This window comes from Pseudonaja textilis, chromosome 6 (genome assembly GCF_049901715.1).
Source record: "Pseudonaja textilis isolate UNSWEBS1 chromosome 6, rPseTex1.2, whole genome shotgun sequence".
NCBI classification, from domain to species: domain Eukaryota; kingdom Metazoa; phylum Chordata; class Lepidosauria; order Squamata; family Elapidae; genus Pseudonaja; species Pseudonaja textilis.
Genome location: NC_141995.1, coordinates 7,975,808 through 7,996,098, shown reverse-complemented (window position 1 = coordinate 7,996,098; position 20,291 = coordinate 7,975,808). Strand labels below are relative to the sequence as shown.

Genomic DNA, 20,291 nt, shown 5'->3' with positions numbered 1-20,291 from the left:
TAAAAGCAGGCTGCGAGGTCCAACTGGCTGCTGATTGCTGCGAGCCAGTTCCAGGCTTGGCAAGCACGGTCAGCCCTTTATTTGTAAAATAAAGTACTGTTGCACTCATGCTCTGGTTCAGCCTCTCATTGCTCAAACTTAACACTGGCGGCGAGGATGGGATGGCTACCAGAAGCACCTTGCAACCGCTGAGTCACTAGCCACCGATCTACAGCCCAGAGAAGCGATCGGCTGGCAACAAGAAAGCAGCTGATCCGCAGCCAGAGAGCGGTCAGCTAGCGAACGAGCGATCAAAAGAGCAAACGCAGATCCGCAGCCAGAAAGCGGTCTGAGTCAAATAGTTAGAAGCGTCTGTAGCCGCTTGTTAGCCTCGCTACGGGGAAAGTGAAGCGCTGCGAGCCGCCCGCTCTGCATTTGGCGCGAAATTCAAGCGGGTGTCATTTGAATTTCGAGCCAGTAAATCACAGCACAGCGCTGTGAGAGTCACTAACGCCCACTTTTTTGGCGCGAATCAAGACACCTCCAACGGCTAGCAGCCAACGTGGTAACCAGAGAGAGAAAGAGAGGGTAGCAAAAAACCTCTCCAGAGCTGATATCACTAGTAACTCACGAGCGTTCGTAGTCCCAGAGAGATTTCTCGCATGGTAGCCCAGCCGTTCCAGCACCATGGTTCCAATCCAGTATTCCCGGCGTTTAAACCAGAGAAGAGAAGTGGGAATCGTATAAGAACCGTTTCAATCATTACATCGATGCGGTCGGCCTGTCGGATGCGGAGAGCATCGGAAAAAATCCTATTTCCTAATCTACTGCGGAGCCACCGTTCTGATACCGCTGCAGCACTCGTGGCGCCGAGAGAATTAAAAACGTTCCGTGGTCGAGTTGCTTGAGATCCTCACAAAGCCACTCGCTCCCAGGCCTTCACAAATCGCCAGGAGGTTCACGTTCCGAATGAGGAAGCAATCAAGTAAGGAGACCATCACCAATACATGGCCGCCCTCAGAACAGCAGCCCTGCACTGCGGGTTTGGAACATACCTGGAGGACATGCTCCTCGATCAATTGGTTTGTGGGGTCAAGGATCTCAACCTACAGAGCGACTGCTAGCTAAAAAGACCTCAACCTCGCGCAAGCGTAGAGGAGAGCCTAGCAGCCGAGCTAGCAACAAACTCAGCCACCGAAATTCAGGGCCCAAGCGCCAAGCAGCAGCGTTCCCAGTCCATTCCGAAGAGGTGGAAGCGGAGGAAGGCCACAGCGATGAGCGATGTCCATCGCCTCACCAATGACAGGCGGTCGCAGGTAGGGGCCAAACAAGAATACACCGGTCCACCCAAGCACATCACCCTGTGCCTAGCCTGTGGGGATCACATCAAAGGGCCACCTGCAAGTTTAAAGGAGCCGTTTGCAACAACTGCCATAAGAGGGCACATTGCGAGAGTCTGCCAAGCCCCCAAAGCGCTGCACAAAGACCCCGTCCTCGCACTCGGGACCACAGAGGCAAGTATTAAACTGTCGCACGCACCGCCTTGCCAGGCGTACTTGCCACTCTGTTAGTAAAATTTCTCTCTCCGTTTCCCTAGAAGGTAAACCGTGCCACATGGAGGTTGACACAGGGTCAGCGCTCTCAATAATCTCGTGGAACACCCTCAAGAGACTCCACCCCAGCCTATCTACTACCCGGCTTCAGAGATGCCAGTTCGGTCTGAAGGACTACCAGGGAAGGCCATTCCCGTGATCGGCAGAGAGCAAGTTCTTTGTCAGTTTTAGAGCTTTTAAAGGCCACCTACCTCTAGTGGTAGTTAACGGCAATCTACCCACCTTATTGGGGCTCGATTGGTTTCCCCACCTCGGCCTAGGGTTAACAGGAGTCCATGCTGTCTCAACCTCAGACACTGACTCCTTATTCGCTGACTACGCAGATGTGTTCAGCGAGGAGCTGGGGTGTTATAATGGAACCCCCATCTCGTTCACCGTTGACCCCCAGGCAGTCCCAATCAGATTAAAACCACGTAGAGTTCCATTTGCTATTCGACCAAAACTAGGCGCTGAATTGGATAAACTACTAAAACAAGGGTCATTGAGCCAACAGATTTCGCCAAGTGGGAGCGCCCATTGTCACACCCCTCAAAAAGATGGTAGCCTGAGAATTTGCTCGGACTACAAGACAACAATCAATAAATATTTACAAGTTAGCGCCTACCCGTGCCCGTCATTCAGCACTTATTGCACACATTCGAACCGGGCAGTATTTTTGCTAAATTGGACATGTCTCAAGCATATCAACAGTTCCCTGTTGATAACCAAACAACGGAACTTCAGACCATCGTCACTCACAGGGTGCCTTCCGATGCAAGCGTCTCCAATTTGGCGTAAGTGTTGCCCGGGTATTTTCAATCCCTCATGGGCCGGATTTTACAGGGCCTCCCTGGTGTAGTACCCTACTTGACGACATCTTGGTCTCGGCCAGGGACAGACCCCAACTCTTCCAGAGAGTGCGAGCAGTGTTAGAGAGGTTCAGACAGCATGGCCTCAAGTTAAAAAAAGAAAAATGCGCCATTGCCACTAGACAGGTGGACTTTCTGGGTTATAAAATTGACGCCTCTGGCATTCACCCCCTGGAGTCCAAGGTCAGGGCGATCCACGAAGCTCCACACCGACCTCCAAAGCGGAGCTACAAGCTTTCTTGGGACTCCTAAACTTTTATGCATCCTTTTTGCCCCATAAAGCCTCAGTAGCGAACCCCTACACAGATTACTAGACAAAAAGTCACCGTGGCACTGGGGGCACAAAGAAGACCAGGCGTTTAACGCCGTCAAATCACTACTTACGTCAGAGGCAGTGCTCATCCAATTCGACCCCAACCTTCCTTTAGTACTGGCAGCAGACGCATCCCCTTTTGGAATTGGGCGGTCCTTAGTCACCGACTCGCCAATGGCGCCGAGGCCCCCATCGCCTTTTTCTCCAGGACGCTCTCGGCCACGGGCGAAATTACAGCCAAATAGACAAGGAAGCCCTAGCAGCTGTTGCAGCCGTGAAAAAGTTTCACGAATTCCTTTTGGCCACTTCTTGAACTGGTCACCGACCATAAGCCCCTCCTGGGCCTACTGGCCGGCGACAAACAGACACCTCAAGTCCTCTCCCCTCGGATGACAAGGTGGACGCTTTTCCTAGCGGCCTACTCATACAAACTTATCCACCGCCCGGGCAAAACTCTATCACGCTGGCGCACTCAGTCGCTGCCCCTTACCCGCTCCGGCTGAAGACCCAGCTCCTGTCAATGCCATTTTTGAAATCACCCAGTTGGACCTGCCCATCACCGCCCTTGACATCGCCGCCAAAACCAAGGCAGACCAAGCGCTCGCCCAGGTGCTCGACTGGGTGAGGAGGGGTGGCCGGGAGGCAATGTTGATAACAAATTCGCACCCTTTAAGACTCGCATGCAGGAGCTGTCCAGTTTGCAGGGTTGTCTACTGTGGGGCACTCGGTGATCATTCCGACCTCGCTGCGTACCCGAGTCCTGGAGCGTTGCACGAGGACACCCGGCATTGTGAGAATGAAGGCGTTGGCACGCAGCTCGTGTGGTGGCCGGGTCTGAGACGAGGACATTGTCAATTGGGTAAGTTCCTGCAGCATTTGCCAGGAATCCCGTCCTGCTCCCCCCATCGCCACCCCTACCAGATGGGAGCGCCAGCGCCCCTTGGTCTAGAATCCATATCGATCTGGCGGCCCCGTGCATGGAAAGATGTTCCTAGTGGTCGTGGACGCTTATTCCAAGTGGATAGGCGTGGCGCAGCTATCCACGACCACCACACTAGCAATCACCAACGTGTTACGCGCCTGTTAGTTACCCATGGACTACCCGACTCCTTGGTCTCCGATAATGGCCCACAGTTCGCATCAGTAGAATTCAGCCGTTTTGCAGCCAACCTAGGCATTCGCCACATTTTCACAGCCCCATTTCACCCTGCGAGTAATGGGTTGGCTGAAAAGGGCCGTCAGGACCACCAAAGAGGCCCTCGCTAGGTTTGGCAGAGATGACTGGCACCACAAACTCTCACGGTTCCTGATGAGCCAGCACTCAACCCCCTGTGCAGTCACCAATAAGTCCCCAGCGGAACTTCTGATGGGCCGGCGCCTGAGGACTGTATTAGATAGACTGCACCCACAATACTGCCCTGACTCTCCCCTCGCTTCCACTTGGGGTTAGACATTTTATGTTACAGGAGCCGATATTCGCAAGGAATTTCGCTGGGGACCCACTTTGGATTCGGGCGAGGTCATCGCCGTCACCGGGCCGAGATCATATAGAGTCAGGCTGGAGGATGGTCGCGTCTGGAGGAGGACACATAGACCAACTCAGAAGGCGCCTCAGCAACCTCGCAAACAAGAATCCAGAGTCTCCAGTCGAAGGGAACCGTCCCATCCGCCACACAGCCACACCGCACCCAGTGACCAGTCTGCGCCAGCGTCGTTCGGTCAGCCCAAACTCGGACAACAGCGCCCAGAGAGTTGATCAACCGGATCCAACCCACGAGTTTGACTCCAGAAACCAACCGGTGGTTTCCGAGGATGCCAGTCAGAGAGAGTGTTGGCGACACTATGCCAGCTCAACCGTCACAGACTGATACCGAACAGTCAGACAATGTTCCCGAGTTGCGCCGCTCCGGGCGCCAACACAAACCCCATCTACCTCAAGGACTATGCGTGTTCGCATCTGGGGGAAGGGTGTTATGTCCTGAGGACTCAAGGAGTTCTCACTCAGGTCCACTCACTTTGTGTGGGCGTTATTCCCCCATTCCCATTGGTCAGTTCTCCCCAGCAGCCAGCTATAAAAGCAGGCTGCGAGGTCCAACTGGCTGCTGATTGCTGCGAGCCAGTTCCAGGCTTGGCAAGCACGGTCAGCCCTTTATTTGTAAAATAAAGTACTGTTGCACTCATGCTCTGGTTCAGCCTCTCATTGCTCAAACTTAACAGTACCGTTTTATATTGCTTTGGTAAGGCCACACTTGGAATATTGCATCCAGTTTGGTCACCACGATACATAAAAAAGGATGTTTTTTTATTGGGAATCTTACCAGATGTCTATAGTAAAGAGCTGAAATATTTGATTGTAAATGTATTGACTGCGGCTAGGATTGTATTTGCAAAAAATTGGAAAAATGAGAAAATTCCATTGCAGGAAGAAGTTGTAAAGAAAATATTGGAATGTGCTGAGATGAGTAGATTGACTTTTGAAATCAGAGAGCAAGAAGATAAACAATTTTATATAGTTTGGGATCTTTTCTATCAATGGTTGAATGATGAAATACAAAAATAGAAATGTTAGACAATAAGGAATAATATTGATTTTATTTTTCTTTTCTCTTTTTTGGCACTGGATATTATATTTATATAATAGTTTTCTGTTTCCTTTTTTTTCTTATTTAGGATAGAATTGGCACGATTATATGATTTGTTTTAGAATAAATTATTTAAAATATAGTTATCTCACAAAGGCATGATCGAACAAAAGTTTAGTCAAATTTCTTTTTTTAATAGTGATATTATGATTTATAAGTTTGTATTGACAATAAGAGTTATTATACAAGGTAATTGTAATTGTGACTATGAGAGGAGTGCACAAAACTGATGAACCAACCGACTCACTGTTTGTATATAAATATGGGGGAGCTGATGTTTTTATGTTTTGTCTGTTTGTTTGTATGTCAAAAAACAATAAAAAATTAAAAAAAAAAAAAAGGATGTGGAGACTCCAGAAAGAGTGCAGAGAAAAGCAACCAAGATGATTAAGGGACTGGAGGCTAAAACATACCAAGAATGGTTGCGGGAATTGGGTATGTCTAGTTTAATGAAAAGAAGGACTAGCGGGTGATAGGATAACAGTGTTCCAGTATCTTAGGGGCTGCCATAAAGAAGAGGGAGTCAAGCTATTCTCCAAAGCACCTGAGGGCAGGACAAGAAGAAACAGATGGAAGATCATTAAAGACAGACCCAACCTAGAACTAAGGAGAAATTTTCTGACGGTGAGAACAATTAACAGTGGAATACAGGTTGTTGGTGCTCCATCGGTGAAGATTTTTAAGAAGAGATCGGACAGCTATTTGCCCAAAATGGTATGAAGTCTCTTTCTTGTATCCAAAAGTAGGATATTAAGACTTCATAACTTAAATATACGTTAAGTATGCATACATGGATTACATTTAACTTATTCTCTCTAAAGGGTCTGTCCCATTTTCTAATGAAAAGAATATTCCAAGCAGTTTATAAAAAAGAAACCAGTAGAATACAAGTAGGGAAATGTTTCATGTTTCTAACGTTTTAGTTTAATAATTTTACGGTGGTTTTTTATGCTGCTTTAACATTTGATTGAGAAGCATCCAGAGTTGGTTATAAGATAGATGGCTGTATAAATGTAAAACAAAACAAAACAAAATATAAAATAAAATAATAAAGTATAAAATAATAATAAAGTCAAATAATAAAACAAAAGAAAGTATAAAATAATATAATACACTAAAATTATTAATAAAATAAAATAATAAAATAAAACAATTATAAAATATAAAATAAAATAATATAAAATAATAATAAAATATAAAATAATAATAAAATAATAAAATAAAATAATAAAATAAAATATTAATAAAATAAAATAATAAAATAAAATAATAATTTTAAAAAACAGCCACTTATCTGAAATGGTGTAGGGTTTTCAAGGCCCCTTCCAGCTCTATTCTGATGAAAAATAAATAAATGCAGTAAAATAAAACAAAACTGAAAAACACAGTGTTTATCCCTACATACCAGCCTCTTTTCTTCAATAGATAGAAAACAGCTTCATTCATTACAAGGGATGGGTTGAATCTTCTCACACAGCCAGCCAGACTCATTTCTATTTTTATTTTTTTTAAAAAAGGGCTAAAAGGATTCCTCTCCCCCCTCCCCTCCAGAAACAGAGAGGTATACACATGTATATAAGGACAATGGTGCAGGAAGGACAAAGCAAGTGAATAATAACCCCATGGAAACTATCCCCAAATCAGAAAACATTCCCCCTATATCTATCTAGCTATCTCCCTGAGCGCGGACTCGGGCCTCTATTCCAGATTGCTGCATGTGAGCACAGGATAGAGGAGATGAGAGATTTTAATAATAATATTTTTTTTTTTAAAAAAAGAGGTTTATTCTTGGTCAGCAGGTTGCTATGGAACTCGAGAGAGATGGCATTCATTCCTACCGCCGGACTCCAAAGCTGTCCGTTCAAGCATGCCACGGGCATTCTTCGAATTCCACCAACTTTGGCAAGCAATACCCCCCTAGACAAACCCCAGACAGGAACTATTCCCGGGACTCCAGACAAGGCAGTGCTCGCTCTATGGGGCTGGTGGGCTGGTCTAGGAGCAGAGCCTTTTGTCTCTTTTGAATCCCCCGCATCAGGTGGGACCAGGGAGGGGGTTGGAATAGAGGATTCTTTGTGGGGGGTGGGAGGCAGATATTCAGACGCGGAGAAAACCAGGGAAGAGACTCAACCATTGGAGGGCCCAGCAAATTGGCGGGTGATATGGGTAGTCCTCGCGTTACGATCACAAGTCCAGCCCCAACATTCACATTGCTAAGTGAATCGTGTGTTAATTTCCCCAGTTTTATGACTTTTCTTGCCACTGTTATTAAGTGAATCATTGCAGTTGCTGAATTAGCAACACGGTCGTTAAGTGAATCCGGCTTCCCCTGTGCACTTTGCTTGTCAGAAGGTCTCAAAAGCTGATCACATGACCCCGGGACTCTGTGACCATCATAAATAGAAGCCAGTAGCCCAAAGTCTTGGTTTAAATCACGTGACCCTGGAAATGCTGCCATGGTAGTGTGAAAAAGGGTCATATGTCAGTTGTTTTCAGCGCCGTTGTAACGTTGAATGGTAACTAAATGACCTGTTGTAAGTTGAGGATTACCTGTACTAATCAATGTTACCTGTCAATCATTTTGCACACATCTATCCACAGGGGAGGAGGGCACAGTGGTTCAGCAGTTAAAGACGCTGTGGTTATCAGCTGGGAAACCGACCGCCTGTGTTTGAGACCTGAGTGTTGTGCGATGGGTGAGCTCCCATGCCTTGCTCCAGCTCCTCCCCATCTAGCAGTTTGAAAACATGTAGATAAATAGAATAGAATAACAGAGTTAGAAGGAACCTTGGAGGTCTTCTAGTCCAACCCCCTGCTCCGGCAGGAAACCCTATACCATTTCAGACAAATTGTCTAGATCAGGGGTGTCAAACTTGATTTCATTGAGGGCCACCTCAATGTTTGACCTCAGAGGCTAAGGTGGGTGTGGTCATGGGAAGGCGTGGCTATGGTGATCATGACCAGCTTGACATCACTTGTGTCAGGGGTGCCTGTGGCCTGATCACTCTGCCAGAGAAAACAGGCTCCCAAGCTCCGTTTTCGGCTGGGATGGCCTCCTGCAACCCTCTGCCAGAAAAAAACAGAGCTCAGGAGGGCCACATTTTTCCTGAGCTGGTCCTTCACTACTTCAAGGGTGGCTCTGCAGGCCAGATCTAAGCACCCCATGGGACGGATCTGGCCCCCGGACCTTAAGTTTGACACCCCTGGTCTACATGGACAGATTACCTCTCTAGATTCTCTAATCTGTGCTCTTCAGAAATCCCCATGATCATGTGGTTTACATTTAGCAGAAATTAGGGGTCCAATTGAGCCGTTCTAATCTGTTGAGCTACTGCGCGCCATCAGCCCCCTCTACCACAAAGCAGGACAAGGGCAGTATGGACAATGGTGGGATCCGGCAGGGTGAGAGCTGTGAATCATAAACACAAAGCTTTCGCTGTGTCCCAGCATGATAGATACACTACCCTTGTTGACCTTAATAGGGACACCAAGTTGACAGGTCCAGGTAGTTGCGTTGATGATAACTCAAATAAACAGGGGATGGTGGTCTGAGATGAAGAACTTGCTTTAGAGAAGGGAAAGTGGGAATCGGATATTACACATCGGTCACGCAAGAAGAGCAAGGTATCCAAAAAGAGAAGCCACCTTCTCTTAATAAAATTATTAAATGGGTACCATTGGGAAGGTAACAGCGTTCTGTGCGCCTTTGAGGAGGGATGGTATTCAGGGGATTTGGAGCAGTTCAGGTGAACCTCTAGAGAAAATTTTAAATGGTTCATAGAACCAGTAGGGAAAATTTTGACTGGCCCCACCCACCCGCCCCTGCTCTTACCTCTCACCTCTCCTATATGCTGTTGTTTCTTAGCTCAGCTGATTCACAGGGCAGAGCCACGCCTCAGCTGAGCTAAGAAACAGCTGATAGTCGGTGTTGCTGTTATCTGCGCGCATGCAAATCGCGTGTTTGGCGCACCTGGCAATGCAAGAAACAGCTGATGGGCAGTGTTATCTGTGCATGCACGAATCGTGCATTCGTCGCGCTCCGGGGAAGGTAAGGAACGGCTGGTGGTCGCTGTTTGTCCCATTTGTGCGTGCACGAAGCAGGGGGCAGGGGCAGAAAAGTTCAGCCAAGTCTTCTCCTCCTCCTCCTTATTTTGTCAGCCCACGCCCAAAGGTGGAGGATGTGGGGGAAGGTACGTACATAGGCAATTGCCCTGTCTCTGCAGCATCGCCCATCTGACTGAGTGGGCATGGCCAACTCAACATCCCTTACAAGCTGCTGCCCCGCCTTGCCGTGAATGGCGCCGAGTTGGCCATGCCCACCCAGTCACATGACCACCTAGCCACGCCCACCAAGCCATGCCCGCACAACTGGTGGTGGTGAATCCCACCACTGTCTTGGATGTATACCCATGCTGGCCACATAACCACAGAAAATGGCTTCATACAACACCAGCTCCCGCAGCCAGGAAATGGAGATGACCACACCCTGCAATTGGACACGAATCAGAAACCTTTACCTTTTCTCTACAGTGGCGGTGCAGGCTTCAGCTTGGCTGTGATTTCCCACTGGAGTAGAGAGATACCTCGCAAAGGACTCTAATGGCCTATAACTGTCATCCCCTATCAAGCACTTCCCTCTATAAATATGCTTCTGCCTAGACACGTCACCATATATTCTGAAAGTCCTTCTTTGGAATCACCAATCCGTGGGGCCTCTCTAATTAATCAGCAGTAAAGGGAAGACAGGGGACAGATTCATCACTTATACCGCGAATCTGAAGATGAACACATCTGCTTAGGGAATAGTTGGACTTTTGAACATTGAATCAGCTGAAGTATGGTGTCAACCGAACTGTTGTGGCCTGTTGGCCACTGGCCCTTCCAGCAGCCGAATCAGAGGAGGAGGAGGAGGTGTGGGAGTCAGGGTCAGCATCAAGGCAACCTAAGAGCTCCAAGGGGGAAGAGGGAATGCAGTTTGGAAGAGAGAGAGTCAGAGGCTGAGCCTAGACTATCCGTCAGCCCTCAAATGGAGAGTCAATGGCCTCTAGGTCTGGAGGTGGGTGATGAGGAAGAGGAGGAACGGCTGGGTCCAGTGCCTTACACTGCACAAAAGGCAGAGGAGAGGAGAGCAATGGAAATCTATGAGCTGGTCCTTGGGAAGGAAGAGCCACCACTGCTAGCAAAACCCCACCCTAGCTCTGGGGATAAAAGGCAGGGGGCGGAGATGAATAGACGCGGTAGAGAACTATTCATCTCCCTGCTGGCGCTCCTAATAAAGGAATCATTTATTTAACTTCAGAGGGTTTGTTGTGTTTGGGGAGCGGGGTCAAAACACAAACACAGAAAACTGTAGCTCTTGAAATCGGGGTATTGTGGCAATTGAAATTCAAAAGCAGTGGGATATATAGCATCAATCAACAACTTGAAGTGAATGTATTTTTCCCCCGGGTGCACATGAAAGCAGCTGTGTGACTCTAAGAAAAGATGCAACTGCTTTAATGAGTTGCAGTCAGGTGGCAAGATGTCTGCCCCATAAGCATGCTCTTTATAAACACAACTTTAGGACCATTTTGAATATGCGGTGGTCATGTACTGTAGTGCAAAATGTCAACAAGTGAAGACAGAAAGCCAGTTTCTGCCAGATAAATAGCAATAGCATTTAGACTTATATACCGCTTCGCAGTGCTTTTACAGCCCCCTCAAAGCGGTTTACAGAGTCAGCCTCTTGCCCCCAGCAAACTGGGTCCTCATTTTACCCATCTCGGAAAGATGCAATGCTGAGTCAACCTTGAGCCTGGTGAGATTTGAACTGCCAAATTTCAGTCAGCCAGCAGTCAGCAGAAGTAGCCTGCAGTACTGCACTCTAACTACTGCACCATTGTAGCTAAACCTTGTTAATTCTGTCATCATTGGATGCATTGTGGACTCCTATTTCACCCTAGGCTTCTATTCCATACCCAGTGGATATTAGCTAGGCCAGGGATGTCCAACCTCGGTAACTTTTAAGACTTGTGGACTTCAACTCCCAGAATTCCCTAGCCAACCATGGAGTTGAAGTCCATAGATCTTAAAGTTGCCAAGATTGGACACCCCCTGAACTAGGCTATTTCTGAACTTGGGTTTAGTCATTTTCCAGAAAAGTGTAATAACCTTTCCCGGAAATATCAGCAGGTAGCAGACACAAAGAAGGTATTGTGAAGATCATCTGGAGAACTTCCTGCTGCTTCGCACCTGCTACATGTTAATCATGCAACTTGACTGTTGGCCAATCCACCTGTCTAAAAATCTGCTGAAAGTCACCCCACTCCATTTCACGAAGAGTCATTGATGTTGTTCTTCCTGCAGACAGGTGAGATTTGTGGGTTGGAGATCTGGAACCATTTCATCCTTTTCCTTAACTCGACTCACAATAACTAGGGACAACATTCCTTGTGCCAGCCTATTTCTCAAGGACTAAGGAATACTTGTTTATTTCCTTCCTTGCAATGAATACTTGGATGAGGGTTTAACCTCACATAATCTAGGGAAACCCTTTCACTATGGTAACTGGAAATAAATGAAGTTGTAATTCAACATCCATAATCACTAGTTTGATAAACGGTCTGATTTAACCTGTGTGATAGGACATAATCTTCTCCAACGGTAATCTGGGTGGAGGTGGAACGGCACAGTCAGAGCAGGGCTGAGTTTTCTCATGCTTCCTGAAAAAAAAAAACATTGGGCTCCAGGAAAGTAGGCAAACAGGTGGAATTGTTCTTCCTTTTGAATCCCACCCCTGCTTAGAAGACGAGGCTAACATTCTAATGTTTTTACTTTTATTAAAACCTTAAATGTTTTGTTTGAAAGGCTGTCTTCTCCCCGTTATATCTATCCAACCTACCAGAGCAGGAAAGCAAGGAATACTTCTCCTAAGGAGGTTGATCTAATGGGACCAAAAGAAGGGACTTCTTTGTGGTGGCTCCTTCCCTCTGGAACATCATCCCTGCAGAAATAAGATTGGCACCGACTTGGAAACCCTTTCGCAAGGCCAGGAGGACTTGCTTGTGCCAACGGGCCTTGAGAACCTAGAGAGGAATGGAACCCATCAAGTAACTTATTTGATTAATCGTTGTCACCAGGGAATTGGGTATGTGTGTGCTGATGCTTTTTAATTGTTCTACATAAGATTTTTAACTTTGCAAGCTGCCCAGGGAGTCACTCCTGGTGAGTTGGGTGTCCATGTAAATTTTCTTAAATAAATAAACAAACCTTCTAATTGTTTTATACTGTTTCTTTACTGTGATCTACGGTAATGTAAGCCTCCCAGAATTGCTCCAGAGATGGGTGGCATACAAATAAATAATAATAATAATAATAACAACAACAAGAACAATTCCAATGGATTCAAGCAGAATAATTGCCAAGAAATTCCACATACATGCCAGTACCTTCTAGCAGAATTATCACTTACCCACTGCAGTGATTCAGAAGTGATATTCAGCCAGTTCTGACCAGTTCTGGAGAACCAATCGCAGAAATTTTGAGTAGTTCGGAGAACCGGCAAATACCACTTCTGACTGGCCCCACCCCATCTCTTCTCTGCCTCCCAAATCCCAGCTGATTGGCTGGGTCCTCTTTGGTTGCCCTGCACAGGAGAACGGAGCTGGAAAGCAGGTTAGTGGGGTGGGGAGGGAATGGGGATTTTACAGTATCCTTCCCCCGCCACGCCTATCAAGCCACGCCCACAGAACCAGTAGTAAAAAAAAATTTAATCCCACCACTGCGGTGATTCACTTAACAAGAGTGGCAAGAAAGATCGTAAAATGTGGCAAAATCCACTTAGCAACTGTCTTGCTTAGCAACAGAAAATTGGGCCTGACTAAGTAGGTGGAGGACTACCGCTAACAGTTTTCCAGACTCACGTGGGGACACAAACCAGAATTACCCTGATCTGCCTGTCATTCCAGCAATTATTTTAATATCTGATACATCTACACAGAATTTCAACTCTCTTAATTACTAGTTATTAGAGAAGAAAATAGTTGAAGATGATTATAGCATATATTATAGCTACTATTACATTACATTATAGTATATTTTAATAGCTATAGCTACATTTGGCTTTTAAAATCTCAATGGGAAAAAAAAGGCTAGCATTGCGATCCTATTGTTTGTACTTCTATGTGGGATTTTAAAGAGAATGTTATCTGATTTATTATTGAATTTATGCCCAACTTTGAGCCCTGAAGGCTGATTGACATAATAACTGTATTTATTTATTAATCGTATTTTATAGCCACCCATACCATACAAAGGGACTCTGGGCGGTGTACAATAATTGAATAAAACAGGAACTTGATTTAAAAAACCCATCACTATCAAAAGATAAAAAAAGAGATGATTAGAAGAAGAATATTATCAAAAGTTTTGAAATATACAAAGAGCACAGAGAAAGCAAGAACACAAATCACAAGGCAGCCTTCTTCGACTTAGAGTATTTAAGTGGCTCCCAGACCTAATGAAGTCCTTCCTGAGAGGCCTTCACAAGTTCACAAGGTTGAGAAACACTTTGGACTTTAACTCCCAGAGTTCACAGCTAGCTGGGGAATTCTGGGAGTCCACACGCTTTTAAAGTTCCCAAGGTGAGAAACACCATCTTAACAATAGCAGGGAAGGAGCCAGCCTAACTTTTTTTGGCGGGGGAATGTTCCACAAAGAGAAGGCCCATCTCCTTGGACCTATCTACTGTGCAGACGGCAGTGGAATCAGACAGTGGGGTAGAACGAAAACCAATCCGGGAGTTTGGAGTGGACTTGGATGAGGGTCCTGCATCCGATGCAGAGATGGGGCCAGGACCGTCTGGGAGTGGGGTGCTGACTCTGGAGCCTCCAAAGTCTGGCAGCTGCGAGGAAGAGGAATGAGGGGAGCCTGTTCCAAGTGCTCAAACCAGAAAGCCCGTGCATGTGTGTGTATGTGTGCATGCCGGAGTACCAGAAAACTGAAGACCAGTGTGCACATGCCTGTTTTTGTGGTGTTTGTTGGCCTGTTTTCAGGCCATTTTCAGGTCATTTTGGGGCTATTTTCAAGCCATTTTTGGGTGCAAAAAACAGGCCATTTTGGGGGCCATTTTCCAGTGCTCTGGCATCCACAAAGACCAGCTGGCCAGAAACCAGAAGAGTAGCTGGCCATAGTGCGCGTACCCACTGAGAGGGCTCTGCGTGCCACCTCTGGCACGCATGCCATAGGTTCATCAGCACTAGACCATGGGGTAAGTGGGGAGAGCTTTGGTGCTGGGCCGCTTTGCGAGGGCTGCTCAGAGCCATCTTTTGTGTGCGGTGGCAGGTGGGGTGGCAAAGCACCTCCTAGGTTTTCTAGGCTTCGGCCCCAGCCTTTCTCTTACGAGAGGCTGCCGGTGAAAGCGAGGAGAAAGATGCCCAGGCTCCATTCATCCGAGCGGAGGGGTCACTGCTGCACGGAATCCGGTTCCGACTCTCACCAACCTTAGCCCTAATTAAGGCTGAGAGGTGGCAAAGTGCCTGTTGTGTTTATTTCAAAGGCCAGGTGAGCCTCTCTGTGAGGAGAGGCTGGGAGGGGAAGGCCTAGGCACGCTATTCAGCCAGTTCACCAAACTGCATGAGAAGTTAGCTACCGGTTCTAGGGAACCGCTACGAACCAGCTCAATCCCACCACTGCTTTCATGGTTAAACCCAGCATCCTGATTTGGACATAGAAGCAGACTGGCCACCAATGAACCTCATGTGTGGGGGAGTAATTATTGTAATTCTGTGATTTCTACTCCCAATATATTGGAAATACATTTCATATTTACAAAGTCTGCATTACTATTAATCTTCTCATCACTCCTTATCGCCCATCCCCTCCCCCTTGTGACAGTACGATTTATATTGACTGTTTCCTACTATGATTTGATTGCTTATTGTTCCCTATGACTATCATTAAGTGTTGTACCTGATGATTCTTGACTCTTGACGAATGCATTTTTTTCCTTTATGTATACTGAGAATATTTGCACCAAGACAAATTCCTTGTGTGTCCAGTCACACTTGGCCAATAAAGAATTCCATTCCATTCCATTCTATTCATTGAGGAAGGTTGGTTCACAAAATTACAGGTAGTCCTTGAGTTATAACCATTCATTCAACGTTACAACAGCACTGAAAAAAGTTTCTTATGACCATCTTTCACACTTACAACCGTTGTAGCATCTCTATGGTCATGTGATCAAAATTCAAATGCTTGGAAACTGATTCATATTTATGACAGTTGCAGTGTCCCGGGGGGTCCTGGGGTCCCCTTTTGGGACCTTCTGACAAGCAACGTGAATGGGGAAGCCAGATCACTTCCCAGTCATGTTACTGGCTTAACAACTGCAGTGATTCACTTAACCGCCATGGCAAGAAAGGTCGTAAAATGGGGCAAAACTCATTTAACCATTGTCTCACCTAGCGGCAGAAATTTGGGTATCCATTATGGTCATAATTTGAGGACTACCTACACCTCAATTTTTATAACATGGAACCTGTGGTTCAGCTACCTTCTCTCCTTTTAAAGTGAAAATACTTATTTATTTATCAAATTTGTATAGCCACCCCATCTCACCAAAGGCAACATTTAAAAAAATGATTTTAAGAATTATGAAAACATAATGTAGTATTTTTCTATCATGCATCACCCACTTATTAATTGCACCATAATGTTCCACTCACCTTCCCATCAAGGCTTTAACCTTCAAAGTTAGCTAATCCTTTTATGAATAGATCAATATCACATATAGGGAGATTTTAAGCACGGCACACCGTCAGATATCAGCATAATTAAATTTGCAGATTTGCAAACATTTTCGTATCAGAATGGTAGAAATAAATCCACCTTCAAGTCAGCCATAACAACACAAGAGCACACAACAGATACAAACTCAAGGTTAACCGCACCAAGCTTGATTGCAGGAAATATGACTTCAGCAACAGAGTGATCAATGTCTGGAATACTCTACCCGACTCTGTAGTTTCTTCCCCAAACCCCAAAAACTTTAACCTTAGACTGTCTACTATTGACCTCACCCCTTTCCTAAGAGGTCTCTAGGGGGCGTGCATAAGCGCACCAACGTGCCTACCGTCCCTGTCCTATTGTTTCTTTTATTTTTCTTTTATTTTTCTTATATGTACCCATTTCATGTATTCATAACTATGTATACACTTATACTTATTATCTTGTAAACAATTGACAAATCAAATCAAATCAAAAATAAAAAAATAAATAAACTTCGATTTTTACTAATGATAAGACCGGGGTCTGTTTTGTTTTCCTGACAAAACCCAGAAGTGTTTTTTTCTACGGTTTCCCCCCCCAAAATGTTTATTTCTTTTCTTTCCTCAAACTCCCTGAGATTTCCTGATGGTGCCCCTTCCAAATCCTCACTCACTTCAACCCCACCTAGCATTTATTGAGACCAGAGAGGTGCTGCCCCCTACGGAGGATAGCTGTAACTACTGCATGACTTTAAATCTTGTTAAGATTTATTTTATACTAATCTGTCCAGACTAACTGCTTCCCTTTTATCACACACAAGCACAAAAGGTAATTTAATACCATAGTCCTGTTTTAGCAACATTATTAATTGGCGCACTCGGAGCTTTACTTGTAAGACAGCGGTAACGTCATTTCTGAATAATGGAACGCAAACGAAAGCAAGGGTTCCCTCCCACTTCTCGCTGAGTAACTACAATCAACACTTTATGCCCTTTGGAGTACAATTTGTACCGCAACTACAATACATGTTGAACTTTCAGGTTCTCTTCCCTTTTAAAAATAAATGAAGCCAGAAAAAAAAAAGAGAACAAAAAGGGATTACTGGTTGGTTTGGAAAAGCAAAAAAGAAAAAAAAGGGAAAAAAAGAACTTATATTGCCTGAGATGATTAAATTCTGTTCAAGGATTTAATGCAACTGTTTGTGTACGTATCAGTTGAATTGAAGAGTGCAAATATTAAAACTGTGAAGCAGCCATAATTAATTTAGTAGCTGTGATCGAATGCAAAAGTGGGAAGATAGTAAGGCGCCTTCCTCACACTATATTTCACCCCCATCTAGCCAATATTTCCAGGAAAGGAAGAAAAATATATTAAACAATCAATCGTGGCCAGGCACAACTCAACCCTTTTAATCTTTTCTTAGATCCCTACCATAATGCTGTTAAAATCAGCAAGTGCTTAGATGGGATTAAATCTACTAATTGTTATCTGCTAACTTGCCTCTCTATGTTAACTGTGTTTAAAAACTAATTAGTAAACAGGTGAGGCTTTCCATCGCAGTTCTGTACGTTAGAAAGATTCAAGAAGAAAGAAAACATAAATAATCCTAATTTTGAACTTGCAAATTAGGCACTTCACTGACAGACTCTGAAACAACTGATACGCGGAGGTGTGACTCACAGGCCTACTAACCTGCATATTAAAATTAATATCTGCTACCACCCAGCAAACAGTTTTTAATGCTCTAGGCTCTTTTCTTTCCACCTGTAAGACATGAAAATCACAAGTCGGACCAAACTTCCTTCTCTAAGCCAACATTTCAAACAGCTGCGCAAAGTTTGAAAAAGTCATTTTCTGTCTCCATGGGATCAAGGGCCATTGCAAAGTGTTTTCCTAGTCTTCCTGCTCAGTTTAAAACATTAAGCCCAAAGGTCCAATCTTGACTACTTTAAGACATCTGGACTTCAACTCCCAGAATTCTCTACTGGTTGGGGAATTCTGGGAGTCGAAGTCCACAAGTCTTAAAGTTAGCCGAGATTGGACATCCCTGCGTTAAGGAGTTGAATTCTTCTTTTCTCAGGACGGCTGCTCCATTAATCAAAAATTCCTTACCTTTATAAAATGCCTTGGTCACATCCTTGCTGGTTTTAGCAGAGTTCTTCAAAGAGGAGACAGGACCCGGTCGTACTTGTGGTCATTTCAAGTAGGTTTATCCCACACCCCCACACCCCCCAAAAAGAGAGAAAAACTTAGCTCCCTGGCTGCTACTTCCTAAACAGCTTGCAGTCCAAAAAGGCAGGTGGATTTCTGCAGACACTCAGCCCGCTTGGAGAGCAGCCAAATCAGAGGCTGAGCATAGCTCAGAGCTCAAATTACTTTTCTTTTACCTGCCAATTACCAGCCAGCCTCAGCTGACCAAGACTGGAGTGGTGATGGTGATGTCAGGGGAGAATCGGAGAGCCAGGAAGGCGGGCGGGTGGGGGGGGGAGAGAAATCAGTGTGAGTCACTGTCACTCCCTCCCTGTATGTGTGCGTGTGTGTAGAGAACTGACTTGCATCACTGCCGAAAGGAAAGATGGCGGGACTTTCTAACAGGCAGCTCAACACCCTGCCAAGAATATATCTCATGAAAATCACCTCAAAGGAAGGTGATTTCCCGGTCGATTGGCTCGTTTCACAGGACCGCTTTATAAAGCCTGGGACACTTGGAATACTGCACCCAGTTTTGGTCACCACAAGATAAATAAAAGAGGTTGAGACTCTGCAAAGAGTGCATAGCAGAGAAACAAGAATGATGAAGGGATTGGAGGCAGTGGTGGGATTCAGCCAGTTGGCACCACTTTGGGAGAACCGGTTGTTAGCTTTCTGAGCAGTTTAGTGAAGTGGTTGTTGGAAGAAATCATTAAGGGCAGAGAACCAGTTGTTAAATGATACAACAGTGGTGGGACTCATCTCTGAGGGGGATGAGTCTGCCTACCGAGATGAGGTGGACCAGTTGCTTTTGTGGTGTGGAGACAATAACTTGGTCCTCAACACCAATAAGACCAAGGAGTTTACAGTGGATTATATAGAAGGAACAGATCAGACTTCCAGCCCCTGCTTATCAAGGGAGACCGAGTGGAACAAGTGGCCAGTTTTAAGTTTCTGGGTGTTACCATAAAAGAGGACCTGACCTGGGGTACTCACATTGCAACCCTGGTCAAAAGGGCCCAGCAGAGATTATACTACCTGAGACTTCTCAGGAAACAACAACTGGATGAAAAACTGCTGGTGATCTACTCTGCACCATAGAGAGTATCTTAACATACTGCACACTTCTTTATAGTTTGCCAATTGCACAGTGGCAGATAGGAAAGCGCTCCAGAGGGTTTAATGTTATTGCCCAGAGGATCATGGGTTGCCCTCTCCCCTCTTTGGAAGAGCTTTATAGCTCCTGCTGTCTTAAAAAAGTTCAAAACATTCTCAAAGATCCATCTCATCCTGTACACGCCTTTTTTTTAAACTATTACCATCTGGCAGACAGTACAAAATAATAAAAACAAGGACAAATAGGCTGAAAAACAGCTTCTATCCCAGGGCAGTAGCTCTTTTGAATTCTGCTGTATGGTGCAGTGTTGGTGTGGTGTCAGGGGTTTTCGGTTCAATGTGTGGAGGGTGAAGGATGTGGGTTTGTGTTTATTTTCATGGTCATGATGTGCACTGAAGATGGCGTTTGATTTTGTTGTACGAGGTGCAATGACAATAAAGTAAACTAACTAACTAACTAAATTATTTGAATCCCACCACTGGCTGGAGGCTAAAACATACGAAGAACAGTTGCAGGAATAGAGTATGTCTAGTCTAGTGAAGAGAAGGACCAGGGGAGACACGATAGCAGTCTTCCAATATTTGAGAGGCTGCCGCAAAGAAGAAGAAGTCAAGCTATTCTCCAAAGCTCCAAAGAAGGCAGGACAAGAAGCAATGGATGGAAACTAATCAAGGAGAGAAGCAACCTAGAACTAAGGAGACATTTTCTGACAGAACAATTAAGCGGTGGAACAATTTGCCTTCAGAAGCTGTGGGTGCTCCACCACTGCAGGCTTTTAAGAAGAGACTGGACAACCATTTGTTTGAAATAATACAAGGTCTCCTGCTTGAGCAGGGAGGT

The 20,291-nt window shown here is 45.4% G+C and overlaps 1 protein-coding gene across 1 annotated transcript in view; it reads right to left on the bottom strand.

Moving 5' to 3' along the window:
- SHROOM3 (shroom family member 3) overlaps positions 1–18,562 on the bottom strand; it is a 167,855-nt gene extending 149,293 nt beyond the window's left edge. The window contains exon 1 of the mRNA XM_087935764.1: positions 18,257–18,562. The gene's annotated coding sequence lies outside the window, so the exon portion shown is untranslated. The remainder of the gene's footprint in view (positions 1–18,256) is intronic.
- Positions 18,563–20,291: the final 1,729 nt, after the last annotated feature.